The sequence below is a fragment of the Notolepis coatsorum genome (genome assembly GCF_963971535.1).
Source record: "Notolepis coatsorum genome assembly, chromosome: 14".
In the NCBI taxonomy this organism is placed as follows: domain Eukaryota; kingdom Metazoa; phylum Chordata; class Actinopteri; order Aulopiformes; family Paralepididae; genus Notolepis; species Notolepis coatsorum.
In genome coordinates this window covers 13305555-13327931 of record NC_140178.1, presented here as the reverse complement: position 1 = coordinate 13327931, position 22377 = coordinate 13305555, and the positions used below count along the sequence as shown (strand labels likewise).

The 22377-nt window shown below is 44.1% G+C and overlaps 1 pseudogene across 1 annotated transcript in view; it reads right to left on the bottom strand.

Moving 5' to 3' along the window:
- The window catches only part of LOC311240422 (rho GTPase-activating protein 44-like), a 72933-nt pseudogene that overhangs the window by 336 nt on the left and 50220 nt on the right, over positions 1-22377 (bottom strand). Inside the window, exons 9-15 of the transcript XR_014621101.1 lie at positions 19617-19685; positions 17099-17180; positions 16282-16409; positions 10350-10460; positions 7816-7897; positions 7555-7634; positions 678-791 (exon numbers count right to left, since the gene is read on the bottom strand). The product of XR_014621101.1 is annotated as a rho GTPase-activating protein 44-like (transcript). The remainder of the gene's footprint in view (positions 1-677; positions 792-7554; positions 7635-7815; positions 7898-10349; positions 10461-16281; positions 16410-17098; positions 17181-19616; positions 19686-22377) is intronic.

Below are 22377 nucleotides of genomic sequence, written 5' to 3'. Positions count from 1 at the left end.
GAGAGCGGAAGTCACAAAGGGGGTCTCTGACCGTAGTACACATGTGTTAAAGAAACACGCCAACATTTTGGGAAATTAGCTTACCGTCTTCTCAGAGAGAGAGACAAGAAGATAGACACCAGTTTTCTCTCTGTGCGTTCAGTAGAAAGCTACCTGGCTGCACGTTAGCCTAGCTTAGCACAATGAATGGAAGCGGACAGTGCCGGTTAGCCTAGGCATTGTCCAACTAACACCTCTCCCGACGGCTAACCGTTACTGTCCGCTTCCATTCATTGTGCTAAGCTAAGCTAACGTGCAGCCAGATGGGTGGGTAAATCCTGTACAGTAATTAAACTAATAATCGATAATTCTGCTTCATCATCATGTATTATATACCTTGTAATTTTATTTGGTTGTTTGTTTGATGTGTGTTTAAATTATTTCCCTTGTCTCTTTTCAATTTTATTTTATTCAGTTTTTTTGTCTCCTTTCCCTGTTACCCTTCGAGAGCTCTTTTGTCCTCTCGCCAGGCCGTCATTGTAAATAAGAATGTGTTCTTAATTGACCTTAATTTAACCTGAATAACGGTTAAATAAAAAATCAAATAAATAAACAGATATATCGGCAAATCGATATAACGGTCGAACGATCACTACCCAAAATATACAACTGTATGGGATGCAAATACAAATACATACCCTTCAGAGTGTGTCCACAGCAGATTAGGGCCCAGGACGATAGCCATATTACCAGGAGTCATCTTGTTAGCATCCTGGTATTCCGTCAGTTTCGCTAAGAATTTGATCAGGTATCTGAAAGAGGGCGAAATCAAACAAGACAGTGCAAATCTAAATCAAACAAGACAGTGCAACTCAAAATCAAACAAGACAGATACCTTAGCGGGGTTGCACTACTTTTTATTGTCTATTTTATGCCTATTCTTATGTCTGCACTCTATGCATTGCATTTATTCTGTCACAACTGTATGCACATTTTATGCCTACTGTATGTTCATTTTATGCTATTTGCTGTGAAGCACTTTGAGCTGCAATTCCTGTATGAAAGGTGCTATATAAATAAAGTTATTATTATTATTATTATTATGACAGTGCAAATCTAAATCAAACAACAACAACATGACCTGGAACTATATAACCCACATCTTCCTCTTTTATACTATACGGCTGATATCCACCGAGCTGGAACTCTATAACCCACACTGTAAAAAAGAAAACTGTAAAAAAAACTGTAAATGTCTGGCAGCAAGAGGTTGCCAAATACTTACTGTCAAATGACAGTAAAATCAAATACATTTACAGATTACAACCTTTGGTTAATGGTTAACTCATTGGACGCCACCGCTTAAGTGCGCCAGAGGGCGGTAGAGCGCCACCACTTTAATCAATGGGAGGAGTGGGAGATTTGCGAGTGCTTAAAATATATCTTAAATTATGGCTATGGGTCTAATACACCTGTCGCTTATCAACAGTGTTGGGACTAACGCGTTACAGTAATTTTGGCAGTAACTAGTACTCTAACGCATTACTTTTGAAATTCAGTAACGCAGTTACCGTTACTGAATGGTTCGTTACTGCGTTATTTTTATGTAGATTGTTAGCGAGCGTTAGTGATCCAGCGCAGTCCTCCTGACTCCTGTCTGTGTGTCACTTCACCTGCGGCTGCGGGGACACGCAGTGCTGTGGGCGTGTTTTGTTTACTCTAGTCTTGACTGTCATGGCGGCGCCCACGGGCCACTACTCACATGGATATTCTCACTATTTCTCTTTTGTTGAGCACAAAGAAAAGAACGTTTTAGTTAAATGTAATTTGTGTTTTGGCTCAAAGATCATATCTACTGCCCATGCTTCAACGAAGCTAGTAGCGGAGTCTAACGTTAACGACCAGGATTCATCCGAAGCCACTCGCCACCCCGCTTTCAGGGATCTACAGTAGTTAGCATGATACCAGGCGGCACACAGCAAATGGGATGGGACACTTTTTCCAACTACTTGGAGAGAGAATATACAAAATGGAAATGAGATAAAAGCAAATGTTTGAGGGGCTGGACTAACGTTACATCTCGACCACCGCAGACTTTGGTGAGTGCAGTGATGTGAATGCAAATGAATGGAAACTCAAGTTGATCAACGGATTTTGACCTTACAAATCTGCCAGGGAATCTCATCAATACCAATCAAACAATATAAATATAGTCCTTTCATGCACAATTGATATCCTAACTATTCTAACGTTGCAATGCACGATTGATATCTTAAACAACGTTGCAAGACGGTTATAATGAAACGCTCCGGCAACATCAAGGCTGTTCCTTCAACCTAAGCGGCGATACAATTAGGCACAGTGCATTTCTTATTACGTCGGGACTCGGGACAACATTTGTGTTTGTGTCAGATTTGTGTTTGTATAGACCACATTGCTTAGCAGAGTTCAGTGATGAGAATGGAAACTGTCAAGTTGATCAACAGATTTTGAGTATCTGTAAGGGCATGGGAGCAATCTTTATTTTCTTTAAGTAACTAAATAGTTCAATGTATTTAGTTAGAAATCGTGCCATTTGTCGCTTGATTTATGAATAGTTTTCAAATAAACGCTAGATTATCGATATTATATGTGTCCTCATGCACGATACAGAAGCGGGCTGAAAAATCGCTTATCGCTTGCCTTGGTCGGCGCCAACGGCACGCACACACACACACACACACACACACACACACACACACACACACACACAGACACGTTGTGATCGCTGTGAAAGAAACATCGGATTAACCCAAGATTGGTAACATAGAGTCCTTACCTCACATCTGATGTCCTGCAAAAAGACAAATCCAATTTTTTCCCTATTGTTAGGTTTTAGTGAGTTTTTCCTTACCTTCGCGTGGGGTATGTCTGGGAGTGCTTGCATTCTTTCATTTATTTGCATTTATTTAAAATTTGTTGGACCTTATGGTGTTCTTGTTCTGTTCTTGACTTATTGTTATGTTTCTTATTGACTTGTTTAAAGAAGACATGTACGGCCCATGGGGACATTAACGTGTGTTGTCGGGCCTTACAAATAAATTTGATTTGATTTGATTTCTGATCGCCATTCCAAATATTGATCGCGTTTATTGATCCAACGTTATATATCCAAAACACATCATTCACGCTGCTCAGAGTGTCCCTAGTCAATGTGTTATAGCGATACTGCATGCCAGAGAAGGAAAACCTGGACCAGACTTTTTTTTTTGATGCACAGCCCCAGCCAGAGGGATTCCAATGATGTGCAATACCATCTGGGAGACGATAGGTGGCGGTATTTTCCCTTTTGCGAGCTCAGACCCATTCCCAACGATAACATCAGGTTGGATGGATGAAAATGAATAGATATCGCTAATAAAAGAAATAACGATTAAAACCCGACTATACTCGGGTCTGGCGCTCAAGCGATGGCGAGTTAACCCGACTATCATCAGGTCTGGCATCCAATGAGTTAATATTTTGATAAAAGGTAATTTACTGTATTTTTATGGCATTTACACAATACAGTACATTTCCCGTGATTTATTATAATTTCTTTTTTACAGTGCACGTCTTCCTCTTTTATACCATACAGCTGGAACTCTATAACCCTCGTCTTCCTCTTCCACACCATACGGCTGGAACACTATAACCCACGTCTTCCTCTTCCACACCATATCGCCAAGCTCCACACAACGACCATCCCTGCAGAGCGCTGCCGCTTATCAATATTTCAGCGAGCGCTACCAAAGAGGTCCGACACACACACACACACACACACACACACACACACACACACACACACACACACACACACACACACACACACACACACACACACACACACACACACACACACACACACACACACACACACACACACACACACACACACACACACACACACACACACACACACACACACACACACACACACACACACACACACACACACACACACACACACACACACACACACACACACACACACACACACACACACACACACACACACACACACACACACACACACACACACACACACACACACACACACACACACACACACACACACACACACACACACACACACACACACACACACACACACACACACACACACACACACACACACACACACACACACACACACACAGACTGAAGCACTGTGGGCCCACATCTCTCCCAGCCGGCCCAGAACACTTATGTCATGTACAAACATTCAGCTGAATATGTTATTATAGCCCAGCCCTGTGGAAGCCTGGGCACGCGGACGGTGATGGTGGCGGCGGTTCTTGAATTAAGCATTAAGTATACACTGTCAACAGAACATGTGGAAACCTGCTTGTTCCATAACACAAGCTGACAGGGGGAATCCGAGTGGAAGCTGTGTTTCCTTATTCATTTCCTCCATTGAATCAGCTTCAATCGCGGAGGGAAGATGGAGAGATGATGGGGAGTTATGATTCGTAGTTATGATTAGTAGGGGTGGGAATCGCCAGAGACCTCACGATACGATACTATCGCGATACTTGCGTCACGATACGATAGTATCGCGATACTAAATATATCGCGATACGCTGAGTATTGCGATATTAATATTGCGTTTTTTTATTAATAATTTTTTTTAAAATGTATTACCTTTTTCAACTGCAAAGTAAAACTTTGTCAACATGTTTTATCTAATAAAATAAAGTTCAGTCTGTTCATCTCACTTCAATCATTGTTATTGCAGAACATGGTATTTTCTCAAGCAGACAGATGTCAACACTGTAATCTGTGTTGCATGTACCTGACAAACTGAACTGTTTGTATTACAGTCATATTCCAACTGAACTGACTGCACACGTGTGTGTGTGTGTGGACTACTGTACTATTACAGCTATTGAAATGAACAATGCAACTTCCGTATACAAAAAAAAATGAATAATATGAATAATTAAATATCGATACCTGGCGTCCCTGTATCGATACAGTATCGCCACGCAAAGTATCGCGATACTACTACGTATCGATTTCCCCCCCCACCCCTAATGATTAGGTGGTTATAGTAGTAGGTAGCTCACGAATAGGCAGAATGTTTTAATTCCACGTCGGGGCTGTTCTACTCAGACTAGGAGATACAGTCTCTGCATGTGTCTCAGCATCCAGTAAGAAGAACAGAGCTGTCTTGTTTGAAGACACCGTCTGGGCATGAAGGTCACACCGTGTCCTCGTGATGATGAATAACCTCTGCAAATGAGGTGTAAAAATAAAGTGTACTGTGTATCAAACTGGTAATAAATGATAGTCCACTAGAATGAGACCAAGGTCTACCATGAGACCAAGGTCACTTTTATAGGTCAGCTATATATATTTGTACATTTGTATTATACCAAGTGGGGGCTGTAAATAGGCGCATTGTGATGTCATCAATAGAGTATACGTACTGTATGTCTCACCTGTCCAGCAGATCAGACTGCTATCTTTATTTGTAGCTTTTACCATACTTTTTAGTATTTTTTTTCTTTTATCTACTTTTTCTCCCATTTTCTATTTTTCTCCCATCCCAATTTCGTATTGTCCAATTCTACCCTCCCCTGTCTCGAACGCTGTTAGGCCATGCCTCCCACAGGCCGCTGCAATGTGGACGAAGCCTTGCATCACGTGTCCCCTCCGGTACTCGAGGAAGCAGCCGTCGCATCTTTTCACCTGCACAGCGCGATCTCTCAGTGGCAAGGAGTAACGCGTGGGAGGCTCACGCTGCCCCTGATACTTCCTGATTCTGCTGTACAGGCGCAGCAACCGACCTGTAGGAGTCGCTGTCCACAACATCCAATCCCCACCCACCAGCTTCCCACCCCTAATACTGCCAATTGTGTTAGTATGAACGACCAGCCAAGCTGGTAGCAACGCTGAGAGCTGGGCTCGAACCCAGCATACTTTTTAGTCTTGTAATTTTATTTCTATTACAATGCCTGTACCTCCCCTCCCCCCAGAAATTCCTCAAGGGAACTAATAAAGATCCATCTTATATTATCTTATCTTATAAGATATTCCTTTATTGAAATTCGGTGCCATAGCAGCATGGGGGAGGGGAGGTACAGGTATGGGCAGGGTAATAAAAGAAAGACATAAACATAGTCAATAAAATTCAATCTGAATACAAAAACATGAGAAAAGTAAACAGTATACGTGGTGCAGGTGAGGGTCTGTAACCTAACTGGCATGTTATACACTATAGTCGGTGCAGGTTTCGGTGGTTAAGAGTCAGACACACTTAGTGGTCAGACGGCCCTAATAGTTCTCAGGTTCTGCAGCCGCTAGCTCTCCAGCTGCTGGCAGCGGTCCCTGCCCGCGGTTGTGGAGCCTGATGGCCGCTATTGAACTGGACTTTGAAGAAGTCTTTTATTCATCGCACACATTGACATGTCGTCATGCAGTGACACACACATGCGATGGTGGCGGCACACACAGATACACACACATGCAATTTTTTGGTGTTTGCCGATGAAATTTTCCTCTCTGCGTGCGTTTGACCCATCCCATCCCATCCCGGGAGCAGACATGGGCTGCGGGCGGCGTGGGGTCGTGCCCGGGGACCAACCCAAATGCTCCTGTCCGTCTTCGTCAGGGACGCGCCAGCGTTAGCGATCTGTTCTGCATGTTTTTTTCCATTGGGTTTATCTCTTTTTCTGGAGGGGAAACCCTTGCGAGCACAGGGGGGGAGAACATGCAAACTCACACAGAAAGGCCCGGGAGATACCCCCCTACCTGGGTACCTGGCAACACGGCAACCTGGTCCCCAACGGGGAAAACGAACCCTGGACCTTCTAGCTGTGAGGCGACAGTGTTAACCACCACTACACCACCGTGCCGCCTATCTCATCTTATCTTAACTTGCATTATTTTGGAATTTACTAAAACACAGCGTGCTGATTGGATAACACCGCCTTTGTGGGTCATTCAAAACATGTATTTTGTTCGCTTTTTGGGGTCAGGGAGAACTTCATTGGGACTGTGGCTTGTAGCGGTGTAGAGCTGTTCCCGACTAAGGATTTGGATGGTCGACTATGATTGGCCAAAATTGCCGTTAGTTGACTATTGGTCGACAATTTCTTTTAAATTTCTTTTAAATCTTTTTTTTTATTAAAAAAAATAATTATTTTAAATTTTTTATTTTGTATCATCCATTTGGGCTGTGGGGGTGCTTAATGTCTGAAGGAGTCGACTGAAGGAGTCGACTGAAGGCTTCTTGTCCTCTGCAAAAGCATGCAATTGGTCCACTGATGGATACATCTTGATATTTAGTGTCTAGTATGTTCATTAGACGGGTGAAATCCTCTTTCAGTGCCTCTGTGCCTGTTTTCGTAGGCAGTTAGCCTCTGGTATGCGTGCCATTAGCGTTAGCCACGCTTCTAGGCCTCTTTCTTTTGGAAAGAATGATACATTAAAAAAAAATAAATAAAAAAATATATATATTGACTAAGAGTTGGCCAGTCGACTACGGCTCCTTTCGACCGATTAGTCAACTAATCGACTAATAGGGGTCAGCCCTATAGCGGTGACACTGACCTGAAGTTGTTCAAGTTGTCTGTGGGAAGTCTCTCGCACGCGGACAGGAGGGCTTGAGTCTCTTGTCCATGTCCTGGATGCTGCAGAAGAGGGAACAACGAGAGGTGATAACGGCTGCTGCTCGCACAAAGCTTCCTCTCAGCTTTTTTTTAATTTGCGTATAATATGAGCCTCTCTGGGTACAGAACTGCTTTCTGTCGGTCATCATGGCTGACGGGTGTAACGTGAGATAATGTGCCTCTCAAGGCCTCGGCCACTCACTTGGACGCCTGGATCCACTCGTCGTAAAGTTCACTGGTCATCAGAGGCTCGGGGAGCTCACGGAGGTATGATTTCAGAGCCCCTGAGAGAGAGAGAGAGAGAGAGAGAGAGGGGGGAGGGGGAGAGAGAGAGAGAGGGGGAGGGGGGAGAGGAGGAGAGAGAGAGGGGGGAGGGGGGAGAGAGAGGGAGGGGGGGGAGAGAGAGAGAGAGAGAGAGAGAGGAGAGAGAGAAGGGGGGGGAGAGAGGGGGGAGGGGGGGAGGAGAGGGGGGGAGAGAGAGAGAGAGAGAGAGAGAGAGAGGGAGAGAGAGAGAGGGGGGGGGAGAGAGAGAGAGGGAGAGAGAGAGAGAGAGGGAGAGAGGAGAGAGAGAGGGAGGGGGAGAGGAGGGAGAGAGGGAAGAGAGAGAGAGAGAGAGAGAGGGGGAGAGAGAGAGGGGGGAGAGAGAGAGGAGAGAGAAGAGAGAGAGAGAGAGAGAGAGTAAGAGAGAGAGTTAGAGAGAGGAGAGAGAGAGAGAGAGAGTGAAGAGAGAGAGAGAGATGGAGAGAGGAGAGAGAAAAGAGAGAGAGAGAGAGAAAGAGAGGAGATGAGAGAGAGAGAGAGAGAGAGAGAGAGCGAGTAAGAGACAGAGTGAGAGAGATAGAGTAAGAGAGAGACAGAGTGAGAGAGAGAGACAGAGAGAGAGAGTAAGAGAGAGAGAGAGCGTAAGAGAGAGACAGATATAGAGATAGAGGGAGAGAGAGAAAGATAGAGAGATGGAGATAGATAGATGGGGGAGAGAGAGAGAGTAAGAGAGATATGGAGAGAGAGGAGAATGAGAGATAGAGGGGGGAGAGAGAGAGAAAGAGAGAGAGAAAGAGAGGGAGAGACACAGAGAGAGAGAGAGAGAGAGAGAGAGAGAGAGAGAGAGAGAGAGAGAGAGAGCATAATCTCCTTAGACCTGAAGGGGGTGTGGTCTCTCTACACAGACTACTGATGAGACCCTCAGCCCCTCCCTCCAGACTCAGTGTTCAACACGACTGCTTGGCTAGAAACCACAGCCTTGAGGGAGACAGTATGTAGGGCAGAACCCATGCTGATCACTCTGCAAGCGCTGCTACGCCATGGTCCAAATAACCACGACGGGACTCTGTTTCAGCTAGAGATGCATCCCATAATACCACCTCTTTCTACTGCCAGGACCAATTCTGACCAAACTTAGTACTGTCCAAGTATTGTCCTAAACCATTAGGTTGGGGGTCACTGGAAAATATTGTTATATAATCCATTTTTCTTCGCTCTCTGACTCATGGTATCAGAAGACAATTAGTACTAGTCTTTGATACTGATCTGATATGGATGCATCCTAGCTCTGTTGAAGAGCGGTATGTATATATAAGTAAGGGATAATGTATAGCTACGAGGTCATTGTCGCAAAATAATTGACCGACACGTAGTTTAAAATACCGAGCCGCTTCGGCGAGGTGTTTTAAACGTCAGTGAAGGTCAATTATTTTGCGACAATGACAGAGTAAAGCTATACATTATCCCGCTTATTACATGGCTAACTTACTAACAATATACCTAATTCATTTGACAAATCGCAGTTGTTCTGTGGCTCTGTCAGCCCAAATAAAGTGATTATTATTATCGCGGGCAGCCTCTGTTCTGGCTCCACTGTAATCTACACACACTCCCCTGTCAGTGCAGCCGCGGCAGGTGTGTCTGATTTGCTGCACTGATGTGGGCTTGATTGCGAACAGCTGGGCACATCGGTCATTATTGTCCCACAGTTGTCGGGGGGCTATTGACCAATCACAAGCAAGCATTCGGCGAATGTGAAAACGCCATGTAATAAAGCTCTATAACGAACAGCAGCACATTCTGAGAGTTAAGTCAAAAACTTGTCTTAACTAATTTATTGCGAGTTGGTGTTGTGTTTTCTAAGGGATCAACAGAAAGCTGAGTCTCAACAAATACAGTAGAATACAGTAGAAATATGACCCTTTCTCTCCGAAACCTCCTTTCACGACCATACTAGCAAAGAAACAGCAACACATAGCGATACTGAACTGATGGCCAATTTAAATTCTGCCTCGTTCCATACAAGCTCTCGCCAGACGCACCAAGCTCCCGGAAGCCCTGCAAAAAAACTTGAATACGTAAACATTTAATATTCCTTTATCTCCCAACAGCTGGGCTGCCCTGCAAAAAAAATTTATACCTGTGCAAATTAAATGTAAGACTTTTTAATTGCTTTTAACTAGGCCTTAAATTGAGAATTATAAATGTAATACTTTTTAAGACTTTTTTAATGGATGCATACCTACTTTTAGTGCAAAAGAAAAAAAGGCCTGGGAAAAACAAAACGACAGGTCTGCAAAAACAGAAAGGGCTCTTGTCGATGACAAAGCATCATTGTATTTCATATTGAGAGCCCCCCCCCCCCCCCCCACCCCCCGCTCTCCTGTAAACCAGTGTTCTATGCTTATGCACTGAAAGATGAGAGCGTAACGGGGTGGTTGCTACGGAGACGGGCCGTGTGGGAGGACAGGTCACCTGCTATGGCGTGTGGGTCTGCAGAGTACTCCTGTACGTCCATGACTCCACAGTCCAGAGAGGCTTTCAGCTTCTCAGCTTGGAGGCGGAGGGAGCTACTCGGAACAGGCCCTGTAGAGAGAGAGAGAGAGGGGGGAGAGAGAGAGAGGGGGGGGGGGGGAGAGAGAGAGAGAGAGAGGGAGAGAGAGAGAGAGAGAGAGAGAGAGAGAGAGAGAGAGAGAGAGGGGGGGGGGAGAGAGCGGGGGGGGGGGAGAGAGAGGGGGGGGGGGAGAGGGGGGGGGAGAGAGAGAGAGAGAGAGAGAGAGAGAGAGAGAGGGGGGGGGGGGAAGGAGCGAGAGGGAGGGAGAGAGGGGGGGGGGAGGAGCGAGAGAGAGAGGAGAGAGAGAGAGGGGGGGGGAGGAGCGAGAGAGAGAGAGGGAAATAGAGAGAGGGAGAGAGAGGGGGAAAGAGAGGGAAAGAGAGAAAGAGGGGGAAGGAGCGAGAGAGAGGAATAGAGAGGGAAAGAGAGAGAGGGAGGGAGAGTGTGGGGGGAGAGAGAGAGAGGAGAGAGAGAGAGAGAGAGAGAGAGAGAGAGAGAGAGAGAGAGAGAGAGAGAGAGAGAGAGAGAGAGAGAGAGAGAGAGAGAGAGGGAGAGAGAGGGGGGGAGGAGCAAGAGAGAGGGAAATAGGAGAGAGGGAGAGAGAGGGGGAAAGAGAGGGAAGAGAGAAAAGGGGGGAATGAGCGAGAGAGGGAAATAGAGAGAGAGGGAGGGAGAGGAGGGGTGGGGGGAGAGAGAGAGAGGGAGAGAGAGGGATAGAGATAGGGATAGAAGGGAAAGAGAGAGGGAGAGAGAGAGAGGGATAGAAGGGAAGAGAGAGGGAGAGAGAGAGAGAGAGAGAAAGAGAGGGAGGGAGGGAGAGAGAGATGAAAATAGAGAGAGGGAGGGAGAGAGAGAGATGAAAATAGAGAGAGAGAGGGAGAGAGAGAGAGGAAGAGAGAGAGAGGGAGAGAGAGAGAGAGAGACATGTTCAGAGGATAGTCACTCTGTATTCATATTGAAGGAGCCTGCTGGTCTAAATATGAGCTTTAGCTCGCTTACTAATCACATATTTGCACAGATTTGTACCCACAAAAACTCCCCATCTGCAAGAAATCGCCAAGGAATTAAATTTTGAGGTTTAAAATGTTATTGTCTTAGAAAAACGTGGGAAGAAAACCGGGTCATTTCACTCGTTCTAGGAATGTGCTCGTTTGAAAGATTTGATCAAAAACCAGTTTTAATCTCTTGAAACAGGTCCAGCTGGATTGGTACATGTGAAATTCTCTCACATCATATCCAGACACAATATGAGATTTCCGTTTCTCAGTGTTGAGAGAGTAGGTAGTGCATGTGGGTGGCGTGTAGGCAGTGCATGTGGGTGGCGTGTAGGTAGTGCATGTGGGTGGCGTGTAGGTAGTGCATGTGGGTGGTGTGTAGGTAGCAGTGGAGGCTGCTGACCAAATTTTTAGGTGAAGCACAAATTATTATATTATATTATATATTAAATAATATTTTTAAAACATCCCCCACTGTGTGTCAGTGGTCAGTGGACACAGATGAAAACATATTAACATTAGGTGACAGCGGACCTGACCAGATGAAAACATATTAGGTGACAGCGCACCTGACCAGATGAAATCATATTAGGTGACAGCGCACCTGATCAGATCAAAACATTTTAGGTGACAGCGCACCTGACCAGATCAAAACATATTAGGTGAAGGTGACAAGGAAGCCACAGACTCATACCCCCCCGACACTCAACTAACCGCCTCGGACAGTCCTTCATACCAGTGGCCATCAGGCTCCACAACAGTGGGCAGCGACTGCTGCCAGACATCGACCTAGAACTAATAGGAACCCAAGTAGGACAATAACACTACCTTATGCATACTGCACCTTATGTGGATACTGTGATACTGTGAATAATGAATAATGTATATTTCAGTTAGTTAGATAGTAAATTATATTGACCTATTTGTTTACACTGCTTGTGTTGTTTTCACTACCTGTACCCCCCCCCTTCCCCCATGCTGCTATGATGCCTGAATTTCCCCAAGGGGATCAATAAAGGAATATCTTATCTTATCTTAAAAGGAAAGATGAAATTACCTACCTGGGTTCCATCCTATAGAGGCAAATCTTTCCTGTGACAAAATGGGATCCAATGTAATAAAACTAAGTCAACTAGATTCCTGTACCGGATCTCCTCTCTGGTAAACAAGAATACCTTGAAGACTCTAAGTCTAACAGGAGCACTCATTCAAGGGTACTACGACTATGCTTGCACCTCATGGTACCAAAGCACCTCAAAGGCACTAAAAACAAGATTACAAACATCACAAAACAAACTGGTCAGACTACTGCTTGACCTTACTCCTAAAACCCACCTCACCCCTGTCCACTTTGACAACCTAGGATGGCTTAGAGTAGACGACAGAGTACAGCAACTTGCAATGGGCCTGGTCTACAAGATACACTACACCACTAAGATACCCATGTGCATGTCGAAATACTTCCCAAAGGTCAGTGAATACCACGACCACAACACCAGAGGGAGTTCCACAAATCATGTTCAACCCAGATAAAATAATAATAAAAAAAAAAAAAAAAAAAACGTTTTTTTTTAATAAAAGAAAATAGTCATAACTTAGAAATTAGATTGCATAGGTCTATGAATCGATATCGCGATTCTGTTTCAATTAATTGCCCAGCCCTACAGTGTGTACAGTAAGTTAGCTTGGTGATTATCATTGTGATGTAGGCTAAGCTGCCTAGCTACTGTTAGCATACAAGCACTGTAGTCTAATTACTTTTTCATCCACAACGTTTTTTTTTTATCCAGATGCATAAATCCACTTCTTCATGTTGCTCAGTTGCTGGTTTATACTTCGGTCCTAATGTTGGCGCAAAGTTTAATTTAGCCTGACTTGTTATAGCTGTACAGCTTACTAACTACTAAACAACAACTTTCTCATAGTCTCAACTTTCACATAGTCAAAATGGGTCCAGCTGCATGTGAGGAGGATAGGTTTAGCTCGGGCCAATCTCAAGTTTCTCAAGTTTCTTTATTAGTTGTCATACAGAAGTACAGAATACTTTTATACAAAATGCTTCTTTATGTTACATTTTGTATAAAAGTATTCTGTACTTCTGTATGACAACTAATAAAGAAACTTGAGAAACTTGAGATTGGCCCGAGCTAAACCTATCCTCCTCACATGCAGCTGGACCCATTTTGACTTTGCAATGCAGAAATCTCTGATTGGATTTGCAAGGCTGCCAATCATATTCAACCTCCGTGTATTGGATGTCAAGGGCTGTCAATCAATCAATCCTCCATTCAATGGCAAGAGTTTAACTGCACAGACCGTTCTTAGATGAAGTTAATAGCCTATTTTGATTCGCTGTTATTTATTATTTATTTAACAATGGGTCACACCTGTGAAGTTTTCTTCACGAATAATTACTGCAGGCAATACTGCAGTGCAGGCCTGCTCAGAGCTGTCAATTTTGGCCATTTTTGAAGAAAAAAAATTCACTGGCATTTTTTTTACAGAGGAAAACATTTATAATAAAAAAAAATAATAATAATAATTTAAAAAAAATATATATATATATATATATATTTTTTTTTTATATATATATAGGTATATGTAAATTAATAATAATTATGAATTATGAGTGAATTTGTGTTTCACGTGTTGTCATAGAGAAACCTCCACTGGTAGGTAGTGCATGTGGGTGGCATGTAGGTAGTGCATGTGGGTGGTGTGTAGGTAGTGCATGTGGGTGGTGTGTAGGTAGTGCATGTGGGTGGCGTGTAGGCAGTGCATGTGGGTGGCGTGTAGGTAGTGCATGTGGGTGGCGTGTAGGTAGGTAGTGCATGTGGGTGGCGTGTAGGTAGTGCATGTGGGTGGCGTGTAGGTAGTGCATGTGGGTGGTGTGTAGGTAGGTAGTGCATGTGGGTGGCGTGTAGGTAGTGCATGTGGGTGGCGTGTAGGTAGTACATGTGGGTGGCGTGTAGGTAGTGCATGTGGGTGGTGTGTAGGTAGTGCATGTGGGTGGTGTGTAGGTAGTGCATGTGGGTGGCGTGTAGGTAGTGCATGTGGGTGGTGTGTAGGTAGTGCATGTGGGTGGTGTGTAGGTAGTGCATGTGGGTCGTGTGTAGGTAGGTAGTGCATGTGGGTGGTGTGTAGGTAGTGCATGTGGGTGGTGTGTAGGTAGTGCATGTGGGTGGTGTGTAGGTAGTGCATGTGGGTGGCGTGTAGGTAGTGCATGTGGGTGGCGTGTAGGTAGTGCATGTGGGTGGCGTGTAGGTAGGTAGTGCATGTGGGTGGCGTGTAGGTAGGTAGTGCATGTGGGTGGCGTGTAGGTAGTGCATGTGGGTGGCGTGTAGGTAGTGCATGTGGGTGGTGTGTAGGTAGTGCATGTGGGTGGCGTGTAGGTAGTGCATGTGGGTGGTGTGTAGGTAGTGCATGTGGGTGGTGTGTAGGTAGTGCATGTGGGTGGTGTGTAGGTAGTACATGTGGGTGGCGTGTAGATAGTGCATGTGGGTGGTGTGTAGGTCGTGCATGTGGGTGGTGTGTAGGTAGTGCATGTGGGTGGTGTGTAGGTCGTGCATGTGGGTGGTGTGTAGGTAGTGCATGTGGGTGGCGTGTAGGTAGTGCATGTGGGTGGCGTGTAGGTAGTGCATGTGGGTGGCGTGTAGGTAGTGCATGTGGGTGGTGTGTAGGTAGTGCATGTGGGTGGCGTGTAGGTAGTGCATGTGGGTGGTGTGTAGGTAGTGCATGTGGGTGGCGTGTAGGTAGTGCATGTGGGTGGTGTGTAGGTAGTGCATGTGGGTGGCGTGTAGGTAGTGCATGTGGGTGGCGTGTAGATAGTGCATGTGGGTGGCGTGTAGGTAGTGCATGTGGGTGGTGTGTAGGTAGTGCATGTGGGTGGCGTGTAGGTAGTGCATGTGGGTGGCGTGTAGGTAGTGCATGTGGGTGGTGTGTAGGTAGGTAGTGCATGTGGGTGGCGTGTAGGTAGTGCATGTCAAGTCAAGTCAAGAGTTTTAATTGTCACGGCATACAGGTATACAATGAAATGCGGGTGGTCTTGCCCGCAACGATGTGCAATACAGTGGTACAACATATAATAGAATCAAAAAATGAAAAAACAACATTGTGCAGTAAACAGGTAGCAGGTAACATGGAGTGACATCTCGGTATCTGTACATAGTTATTTACAGAGCATATGGGACATGCTAGTTAGCTTTGGTAGTGCAATACACTGTTCCTGTTATTCTAATTTAAAGTGTCCTTTCCTTTGGCCATAAGTGTGCGTGTGTGCGACATGAGTGTGTGCCCGCTCATGTTAAAGTGTTAAGTGGCTGCTCGTGTGTGAGCGTGCACAGCGTGCGTGTCGTGTGTGTGTTCATGTGTGCTTGTGTGTGGATAGTTCAATGTTCTGAGCACTCAATGTTCATTGTTCATGGCTCTGATGGCCTGGGGGAAGAAGCTGAGCCTAAGCCGCTCTGTCCTAGTAGCTGGGGTTCGCAGGCGTCTGCCTGACCTCAGCAGCTGAAACAGGCTGTTATTGGGGTGGTGAGGGTCTTTCATTATGTGGGTGGCGTGTAGGTAGTGCATGTGGGTGGCGTGTAGGTAGTGCATGTGGGCGTGTATTGGCTTTTTGTTAGCAAACCAGGTAGTATCTTCAACACGTCCAACAAATCCAAAACCAGATCCAGGGTATTAGATGAATGAAAGAATAGGTTTATTTAAAAAATCTCTGGGCACTGGGCAAAAAACATCTAAATAAAGATTCCAATACTCTGGATACTCAGGATTCTCACACTGATTGGTGGTTTAAAGAAAGATAAATCACAATGTGTGTGTGTGTGTGTGTGTCTCTGTGTCTCTGTGTGTGTACCTCTTCCTGCATGCCACACTCCAGCAGCATGGTGACACAGGCCTCGATGGGGAAGGCGATCTCTCTGCCGCTGATGTTCAGATGATCCTCCAGACTCTTGCCGAAGGACGGCTTCTCCACCCAGAGATCTGCAACACAACAGCTGCTAGAACCACACGGCTGGCTGCTAGAACCACAGGGCTGGTAGAACCACACAGCTGGTAGAACCACACGGCTGGTAGAACCACGCGGCTGCTAGAACCACGCGGCCACATTCACACTGCAGGACAAAAAATATCTAAGATTCTAATATCTAATATTATAATGGTCACGCTCGCAAATGAACAATAGAGAAATGGATGTAAAAATGGTGACCAATCTAGAGTGTGAGGTAAAAGTCACATGAAAGTCACATGACTGTTCAGACTGAGGTCACATTGCCAAAAAAATCAGACCGGTATCTGATTCAGCATCACATATTATGAAAGTGGCCCAAATCAGAATTGAAAAGATAATTTTCCATGTGATGTGTGCTGATTTGAGTCATGAGGTAAAAACAAAATCAGATTTGGGCCACTTTCGCTTGCAGTGTGAACAACACACACTGTCACCAGTCAGACACACTCTGACACACACTCTGACACACACACTCTGACACACACTCTGACACACACACACACACACACACACACACACACACACACACACACACACACACACACACACACACACACACACACACACACACACACACACACACACACACACACACACACACACACACACACACACACACACACACACACACACACACACACAGTGTGTGACTGTGACTCACCTTGGTGAGCTTTGATCTGAGGCAGGACACTCTGCAGAATCTCTAGAGACTTCCTGTGATACTCTGCCTGTATCTCTATCAGCTGGAGAGAGGAGGAGTCTGTTAGTGCTGTTTATAATAACTGTATAATGAAGCATTCATACAAATACAAAGATATATTTTATATAACAGCAACGCTTTCAAGACCAATCAATCAAATCAATAAATCAACCAATCAATCAATAAATCAACCAATCAACCAATTAATTAACCAATCACCAAACCAATCACACAACCAATCACACAACCAATCACACAACCAATCACCCAACCAATCAATCAAGCAAACAACAATCAACCAACCAATCAATTAACCAATTAACCAATTAACTAATCAATACATCTATAAATCAATCAACCAATCAATCAATAAATCAATCAAGTAAGTTCAGAAACTGTTATTTTTCCACTCAGCTGCTGTGTACATTCTGAATGTTTAAAGGGGACCTGTTATGAAAATGTATTTTTCCTGTGTGTTGTGCATTGTTCTTACAGAATGAGGGGTTGTCCCAACACTGAGAACATGTTAAATTATGTACATTGTGCCTTTCCTGCAGTTCAGTTGTGACAAGAACCCTCCCTCTTAAAACGAGACATTCCGAATTGCAGCCACACATAGTTTTAGACCTTGTACATGCGTGTGAAGATATCTTGATAAAATGCATGTGTACAAGATGGCATGAATCTTCTCTTTTCTACCTCAAGTTGAACCTAAAATCTGTTTCATATTTAACGGTATGATTGCTATGCTATTGCTGTATCTAGAGTCATATTTGATCTACAACGTCTAGTCTGAAAGTTGGATCTGAATTTCGTGCAACGGTACAGACACAGCACGTTGAGAACAGGACTGAAACAGAGGGGTATATAGAGGCTGCTAGAATGAGAACAGGACTGAAACAGATGGGTATAGAGGCTGCTAGAATGAGAACAGGACTGAAACAGAGAGGTATAGAGGCTACTAGAATGAGAACAGGACTGAAACAGAGGGGTATAGAGGCTACTAGAATGAGAACAGGACAGAAACAGAGAGGTATAGAGGCTGCTAGGATGAGAACAGGACTGAAACAGAGAGGTATAGAGACTGCTATAATGAGAACAGGACTGAAACAGAGAGGTATAGAGGCTGCTAGGATGAGAACAGGACTGAAACAGAGAGGTATAGAGGCTGCTAGGATGAGAACAGGACTGAAACAGAGAGGTATAGAGGCTACTAGGATGAGAACAGGACTGAAACAGAGAGGTATAGAGGCTGCTAGAATGAGAACAGGACTGAAACAGAGGGGTATAGAGGCTGCTAGAATGAGAACAGGACTGAAACAGAGAGGTATAGAGGCTGCTAGAATGAGAACAGGACTGAAACAGAGAGGTATAGAGGCTGCTAGAATGAGAACAGGACTGAAACAGAGAGGTATAGAGGCTGCTAGAATGAGAACAGGACTGAAACAGAGAGGCATAGAGGCTGCTAGGATGAGAACAGGACTGAAACAGAGAGGTATAGAGGCTGCTAGGATGAGAACAGGACTGAAACAGAGAGGCATAGAGGCTGCTAGGATGAGAACAGGACTGAAACAGAGAGGTATAGAGGCTGCTAGGATGAGAACAGGACTGAAACAGAGAGGTATAGAGGCTGCTAGGATGAGAACAGGACTGAAACAGAGAGGTATAGAGGCTGCTAGGATGAGAACAGGACTGAAACAGAGGGGTATAGAGGCTGCTAGAATGAGAACAGGACTGAAACAGAGAGGCATAGAGGCTGCTAGGATGAGAACAGGACTGAAACAGAGAGGTATAGAGGCTGCTAGGATGAGAACAGGACTGAAACAGAGAGGTATAGAGGCTGCTAGGATGAGAACAGGACTGAAACAGAGAGGTATAGAGGCTGCTAGGATGAGAACAGGACTGAAACAGAGAGGCATAGAGGCTGCTAGGATGAGAACAGGACTGAAACAGAGAGGTATAGAGTTATATAGGCTGCTAGAATGCATCATCTGAGTCGTTATTTTCAAGCAATAAACGTCAATGTTTAGAGGACTTCAAAGACCTATATTAACTTGTTGGAAAGGACTCAAATATATCCCCTTTAAAACACAAAAATGTGCTCAGTGATATTCCCATGTTGTACGGTATGTGTAATGCATAATCATACAGTATATTTGTAATGTATCACATACATGTGGCTTTGCTTTACTGACGGATTGCATGTTTAATGTACGCCCGCAGTCTTGCACACTGGTATGTGTGACCACTTCATTCTCCTTGCTGTAGGAACGTGAACTAAGAATCGACCTTGATCTCAAACCTCAAACGGTTGCTTTCCTCCGACGAACAAGTTTGAGATACAGGTAGGTTCGATTCCAATATCAAATCACACTCAAAGTCGTAATCGAATCTATAGATGGAAAATAATGCATGAATGAATAAGTACAATTCAACGTGCATGTATTGGCTATTGGCAGAGTAAGAGGGTAATACTCACCGTCTGAAAGTAGTTTGCATAGTCTATTTCTTTGGCCACAAAATTGTACATATCTGCCGACAGCTGATCCTGGGGAAGGAAGTAGGACACAGCCGTGACCTCCAGAGACATCTTACATAACGTCATCTCGCCGGCGTCCTAGATATGACTATGATATCGTTATGAATTCATGGTCCCATTGTGCCTGTTAGCCGGTGGATTGTTATTAATCATAGAGGGAGGGGGACTGAGGAGGTTTAGGGAAGGACATGAAATACTACTTAAGTAGTTTGGTCTCCTTTGGTCAGTTTAAATACTTAATCACCAAACCGTTCCACCATTATCTGCAGTTGTTTTAATTGTTTGTATATTTATTGTATTTATCGTGTATTTATTGTGTATGAATGCTCAAGCCCTCCGCAGACTGCACGGTTTTGATTGGAGTCTTGATTGGTCAACCCAGACAAAAACATATTTTTTCTTGTGGACGATGATTAGCTGTCTAAAGTTGTGTAGAGTGTCATGAATCCTCACAGATTTCCTTGTTTAACTTGTTTTCTGCCTGCCTTTGCCATATTTATCTACTGTTTTGTCATTTCAGACTTTCAGATTACTACACTGGTCTGTAGTAATTAAGAGCTCATCCTCACTTGTTCCCTCATCTGCTCGTTATCCAATCACCTGTTCCCTCATCTGCTCGTTATCCAATCACCTGTCTTCCTGCCCATTCAGCTACACACCTGTTGCCTGGTTCCTCATTAGTCTCTCTAGTATATCTACTAGTCAGATCACTTATGTTGTTTGTCCAGATCGTCATTGAAGTTGTCCGTTTCTGTGTCAGCCTGCCTCTGTCCTGTTGCCTGGTTCTACTCTGCCTGGAGGCTCCTTTTTTATTAAATTTTTTTATCTCTGCAAATGATTTAGTATCTCTGCCTGTTGGACTTCACGTTGGTTTTTGAACTTTTGGACGGAACTGCTTAATCCCTCAAGTAAAGTAGTTATTTGTTGCCTACTCCTGTCTCTATGAGGATACGTTCACACTAGGGATGTCCGATATTATCGGCCGACCAATATTATCGGCCGATATCGGCAGTAAAATGTGATATCGGAAAATATCGGTATCGGTTTAAAAAAAGAAAAAAACAATAACAACATTTGTTATATATATATCCAGTGAAATTATTAGTTACCTGAAATGATTCAGTTTTTTTGGGGGGGGGAAACCCTGCATATATCGGTATCGGTTGATATCGGTATCGGAAATTAAGAGTTGGACAATATCGGAATATCGGTATCGGTAAAAAAGCCAATATCGAGCATCCCTAGTTCACACTGAAAACCGTAGTGCTCGATTCTCACATGAAAAATCACAAGACTGTTCAGACTGAGGTCGCATTGCAAAAATTCTGACTTGTATTTGATTTAGGACCAGATATGAAAGTGGCCCAAATCACAATTGAAAACATCAGATTCCATGTGATTTGTGCTGTTCACACTGTCGTGAAGAAAACTGATCGGAGTCACATGAGCAAAAAAAGATTTATTGCAGTCTGAATGTAGCCTTAAAGGAAAACTAACATTTTGGGGAAATTAGCTTATTTGCCATCTACCCTGGAGTTAGACAAGAAGATGCATACCTTTTTCTTCTCTGTGCATGCAGTAGGAGTAGGAAGATGTTTGGAACTAGGCTAATGGAGGAACCTACTTCCAGTGATTGACGCTAAGCTAGGCTAACTGTGTGTCTTCCTACTCCTACTGCATGCACGGAAGAAAAAAGGTATGTATCTTCTTGTCTAACTCCAGGGTAGATGGCAAATAAGCTAATTTCCCAAATGTTGGCGTTTTCCTTTTAAGGCTGAGATGCTTCAACACGTGGGTTGCAGTACACCACCGAAACACTAGGTGGCTGTGCTGCGTTGTGTTCTACAAATGGCTATATTTTCGGACTTCCTCTGCCAGTCTTTCGGTCCATGTTTGTAATGTAGTTAATCACGATCGATAATGGAACATTCCGACCAAGCTGTCATGTCAGCTTGCGTCGATTTGGCGTGCGGTAACATTTTTGGCCAGCTGCATGTAGGCGTGGCCGGTAGGCTTGCGGGAATGTTAAAGTGGTATATGGTCTAGTTATGCTGCTCTGATTACGTCCTCTTGAAGTTTACAGGCTTCAAATGTTATATAATCATGAATTTGCCACCTTTTCTATGCGAAATCTTTTTCTTCAAAGTAACTAGTGACTGATGGGTTCAGATAAATGTAGTGGAGTAAAAAGTACAATAAAGTATATAAGTTTCCTAAAATCTAAGTTGCTGCCTTGCATTGCCCAGTACACTCTCTCTGACGAAGAGGCACAACAAACACTGGTGGTTCATTTTTAAGGCCCTTACTGGTAGGCTACCTCCTTATACTACATAATTATTGGAATGGAATTTACAGGGTAAATCTGCATTTCACTATGATGCCCCTCTAGCTCATGGAATGAAGTCTAACAGTCTTTAAAGCTTGAGATTCTCCCCTCTGTTGCAGAGTTTAAAACCTTGATCTCCAACCTTCAAGTTGTACATGTTTTAATTATCTTTGCTTTTTTCCTCGTCTTGTCTAATCATATTTAATTTTTTTGCTCGTCTCTTGCTCATCTCTGTCTGTAACCTCGACGTGACTGTAAATGTGGGAAACCTCAGTTGCCTTTTGAATTTAAAGGGGAACTATTTTACTATTTCTTTCACTATTTGGGCACTTTTACACAATTCCTGTGAGTTTATGGAACACCTCTGTAATTATA